Genomic DNA, 5,851 nt, shown 5'->3' with positions numbered 1-5,851 from the left:
TGCCATGGCTATCGAAAGGGCAGCAGGTGCTTATGACACTGATTTTTCCCAACTCCCTCATGTTTGCACTTATATATAATTCAACGTGGAATCTTTAAAACAATGGATAATTGTTGTTGGCTGTTGTTGTGTGTTGTTGTTGTTGGTTGGAATGGGGTATAAAACAACTGAAATTCGTTAGTTAGAGGTACTGTTTTCATATGTACGTTAAATAGGAATGGTATTGTAAAAAAATCTGTTATGATTTGAAAATGTCTCGGTAACTAGGTACATTTTTTATTTGATTTGAAAATTTTTTTCTACCTAGTAAGGACCAAGTAACATTATTATCTATTAATAGATATTAAATTTGCTAAATATACAGATGGGCGAATGTTTGTTACTGAATGGCAAGCTCTACATTTTTTTTGTTATTTTAATTTCGTCCTAGTTGCTCTTTTTTCAATCAGTTATATGTTATAGAATTATTATTTATTAAATTTCTACGAAAAGTGAAGTAGTTATTGGACTATGAATTATTTAGTAGGAAGTCAAACTGTAGTCACAAATTTTTACGAAAGTAGGTGAGCTTAACCAAAATTAGGGCCATAGCTGTAGCCGATTAGTGAAAATGATATAAATTATAGGACGGTACATTAAATAATATGTACTTATGTTACATGTCATATAACTACTGAGTACTGTCTACTACATTGTGCTACTACTAGGTATAGAGTTTCTTGTGGGCTCTTTATTAAGCTGTCTATCTGCTATCCGAATTCCGAACCGGTGATAAATAATTTCTTTTTGCATATTGACAATTCAGAATTAGCTTCCTAAAGAAGTTTTTTTTTAATAAATATTTTTTTTTTAGTTTTGCGTGGTTCAGGGATATAAACTGTAGGTAGGTTAGGTACCTAGATAATAATATTTACCTACTTACCTACCTACCCGGATATTTTGTGCCTACCTAAGTTATGTAGAGTAAATATTACTTACACTTTCACTAAAATTCTTCGCCTTAAGTAAACAAATAGTAAATTATAATGATAGACAATTTGATCATAACGTTGAATGGTTATACTAAGTAATTAGGTTTGTTATATTTTATTATGTACTTATAAACCTAAACGAAGAATTTTTTTGTACCGCTCCGAATTTTGCCGCCGCGACTTGTCGTATCTCCAACTTTACATATTCGTACAAAATATAAAAAAAATAATAGCAATTTCAATGATGCTAGTAAACTACTATAAAATAATTCTAATTTTAATGATAAATATATAAGAAAATAATTTCATCTTCAAGCCGAAACAGATAATAAAAAAGAAGCATTTCCAATAATAATTAATTAGCGCAACTAGCATTGTTTTAACTACAAGGTTCTTCAGTAAAATTTAATAACAATTATTTGATATTAATTGGACTATTGCAAAACACGATTACTGAAAAGAGTGGATAATACCAACATTTATCTACGGATAATTCCTTTTATTTTTTTAACTGGAACAAAAAAATTATCACACCGACCGTACTCTCTATTAAATAGTTAGGTAGGTACATGATTATTATTTTTTGTTCGTGTAGTTTTTACCACGCCAGGTAGGTTTGTAGCCAGAGACTTGAGAGTCATGTTAATAATCTATATTTGAGCGTCCAACGATGTTTATAATATATTTAACTTATAAAGGATGCTACAACATCTAAAAAAATTATTGGGTTTCTGTATTTGCACTTATATGCTAATTGCAAAGAATATTATGTACGTAACTTTCATAGTTTTTAATTGGCACTGCACGTAATTGTTATATCTTTAATAATATTCATTTAATGTCGGTATTAGATATTCCCCGTGACCACTTCACTAGCATTGAACAATGTAATTTAGCAACTAGATAAATTACATTGTTTTTCATAGTAGTAGGTAAGTACTAAGTAGGTACCTGAGTATTTTTGTAGCTTCAACGTGCAGCTTTTTCATAACTGAATATCATGGGCGTAGCCACGGTGGGGCAGGGTGGGGCGCTTGCCCCACTCTAGCTTTGACCTGGAAGGTAGTTAGATACCTAACCAAATCTAAAAATTGAAGTACCTCCTAACTACTAAGCTTAATATCCGTAAGAAAATTCACACTCGATTCTCGAAAGTCTACCAGGCGACACAGAAAATGCGACCTTTATAATTTTATTAGTATTATTTACCTCTAAATTGACTGACTAACAACTAACAAGTGTCATACGCCCAGCGACCAAACGGCTGAAGATTTTTGGATCTATTTCGTGGTGTGGTAGGTGAACAATAAGGTGTTTTGAATAAGAATAATTCGAACAACGAATTACACACGAAAAAAGAAAATAGCTGAGGCTACATGAACATGAACTGTAAGAAAAATGAGTATAGTACCCCGATTATAGTTACCCCACTAACTTATCCAATTTCACTTTTGTTGTGTTACACGTTCTACAACTTACTGATACTTTTACTTTACACTTTTTTTTTCTAGTGCCTACACTAGAAAAAATGCATTCGTGAATGCCTTCGCGAATGCCATCGCAAATGCCTTCGCAAATGCCTTCGCGAATGCCATCGCGAATGCCTTCGCAAATGCCTTCGCGAATGCCTTCGCAAATGCCTACGCGAATGCCTTCGCCAATGCCTTTGCGAATTCCTTCGCAAATGCCTTCGCGAATGCCATCGCGAATGCCTTCGCGAATGCCATCGCGAATGCCTTCGCCAATGCCTTCGCAAATGCCTTCGCAAATGCCTTCGCGAATGCCTTCGCGAATGCCATCGCGAATGCCTTCGCAAATGCCTTCGCGAATGCCTTCGCAAATGCCTTCACGAATGCCTTCGCCAATGGCTTCGCGAATTCCTTCGCAAATGCCTTCGCAAATGCCCGCGGTACGGTAGCCGGCATTTGAAGACCTGGATATAACTTTGGGTACATACTTGGTAGGTACATACAGTTGCTAGTTATATATTATTTTTTATTGTTGCCCCACCTTGAGCCCATGGCTAGCTACGCCCATGCTGAATATATATATGTTCAATATATGTAGTTAATATACTTACGTGAAATAATGAAATCTCATGTAAAAAAAGGCAAAAGACACTGCACGAAATACCTAATTCACACTTTTGTTGCAGTTACAGTAGCAAATGTAAATACCTATATTTAGTCCAGTAGTACCTAATCTCTAGAAGATTATTATTAAAAAACAAATAATTTTCTGATATTAACCTCGATTTTCTAATTTTTCGGGTGTGATGTGTGACCTAAGGACTACGCGATTGGATTAAATTACAGTTCACATTTTGATTTTGATTTTGAATTTATTTAGTAGTATCCGAACTCATGATTCAGACATTACATTTCGACGGCTATTTTATTCTCTTATGTGCGTCTAATTAGAGAAAAGAAGAAGATAGAACCAAGCGGAGACCTTTCAAATGCAGAAAAAAAACGTTCAAACCTATTCTAAATTTAAGAAAGAAGAATGTGGTCAGTTCAAATCATCTTATTTCATAATACCGGTTTTATTTTGTACCTACATACTTATCGACGGGTAACATTTTTTACATTACAAAAGCGGCCAAGAGATAACTGCCTTGATAAAGAAATCAAATTCACCTCACGTTTTTTCTTGAAATAAAGCAGATTTAACAAGTCGATCTTCGTCAATCAGAGCAAGGTTAATAAAAAATGAAACAAAATTTGGACTTCACACATTTATTGTATTTTCGTCTAATAAAAATACTATATTTATAACTATCATAAAGGATATCTATACCAATTGACAGTCTTTCTGGTTGTACACATCCGCCATAGCACAACATTTTAGCAATGTTTCCGTGCACTTTTATAGACAATAATAATATTCTTTATGAACAAGACTATTTTAATTCCTAATTTACAGCCCTATCACTTTAGAGTAATAATTAAAAAAATCCCAAACTATACACCATTCAATGGATTTATGTATTGCACTATTGAAACAGAAGTTCCTTTAGCGTTTCAGTAGACAATTTTTTAATAACTGTTGTTTTAGAATTTTTAAATTCACTTTATTGTGCAGCAGAATTAAGTACTAAATTGATTTAGGCACAAATTTTTAACAAGTTCTTACTTAAATGTTTTTATAAACATTAATTTTAATTTAATAAAATCTACAATAGATACACTTCTGACATTCTTATAAATTATCACATAATATATAAATCTTAAAGTAAAATTAAATACAATAATTATACTTGTTGGTGTAGACAATGATATATTATGGAAATGTGTAGGTTACAATAAGAAACATTATTTGAACCAACGTGTGCATGGCTACGATGACAAAATATGGGACCTGATTAAAGAAACACTACACAACTCTATTTCTATTTACACAATGAAACTAAATATTTTGCTAAATCATTTTTATATTATATAAAACAAAAACTCATTTGTAACATTCACCTTTAATATATAGTACAGACAAGCTGAAATGATATGACTTTCGTATTGGTTTACAATATTGTATTATTATTGTTAGTATAGGTAAACCAGAATCTGATGGCAATTGGGGAAATCAAAATTTTGAGTGTGCAGCCCTAGGGAAAATGGACTGACCGATCTTGATACTGCTTATTTTTTATTTTGTCCTCAACATCATTAGTCACATTACATAAGTGAACAATACTGTACCAAATAATGAGATATCCACTTAATATTTTGTAGGTACTACTTACATGTATAATATACATATTACTTTTATCTATATAATACATATTATTATTTACACATACCTATGTTTGTATATTCATTATCATTAAGCCATGTAAAAATATGGATGTAATGATAATGCAGATCAAAACTAGATAATGCTAATATTTTTTTTATAAAATAAAATAACAATAAAATAAAATAAAACTATGTTTATTTTCGTAAGTATTAGCAGATACACAAATAATTATAAAATTGACTTGGACAGCTTGGACTTGACGCATAGCCGTATTGGAAACTCCTGTAATAAGTTTTCATAAAATTATATTGTAATCAAAAAACAATATTATAGTTAGTTACCTACTTATAATATTTTTAATTTTAAGTATCAAAACGGGTAAGTCCAATTTACCAATAAAATATTCAAAATTGAAAATTGTGATGTATTTGACCCTTCTTCATCGAATGTTTTTCTATACACATTATAAACAACACCTCTTGCTTGTGATCGCAGCGGCTTTTACGAAATCTTCGAAGATTTTTTAAACAAAATCAAAAAATTATTCAAGAATTGCAAAGAAGACAAATAATTTGACAACCATTTTGATAGTTGTCAAATAAAATTGCCATATGAAAATCTTTTATTTCTTAAATATAAATATGCCATCAGATTCTGGTAGACCTATATGAATGTTTTCTAAAGATTTTCTTAATACGCACCTATATGGTCCAGTCCGAAAGCTACCGTTTACAATCATACCATTTACTCGTTCTTAAAAAGGCAATACGTTGATTTTAGAATGATACGCTTTAAATGTTATGTTTAGAATCCTCATAGCGAAATATTTTTATAATGAAAATGTATTTAGCTACAAAAGTTTTACGCCTTCCACTACGATCGACAACGACGATTTTTTTATATTTTTTATGTTAGACAAAAGTGAACTTTAATCAAAGGAAAAATGTAATTTGTGATGAAAGGTCAGCTAGTGTAAACGTAATATTAAAATGAACATTTGCAGATTCCGTCATGGTATATAATAGAAATATAAATTAACACATAGGCCGTAGACCGAAGTTAATACCCGTCAAACTAGTGCAATACGACTCATAGCCTCGGACATAACTACAAAACTATTCAAGCACGTATTTATAAAGATTTAC

Source organism: Colias croceus, chromosome 7 (assembly GCF_905220415.1).
Source record: "Colias croceus chromosome 7, ilColCroc2.1".
Taxonomy (NCBI): Eukaryota; Metazoa; Arthropoda; class Insecta; order Lepidoptera; family Pieridae; genus Colias; species Colias croceus.
This window is presented reverse-complemented; position numbering follows the sequence as displayed.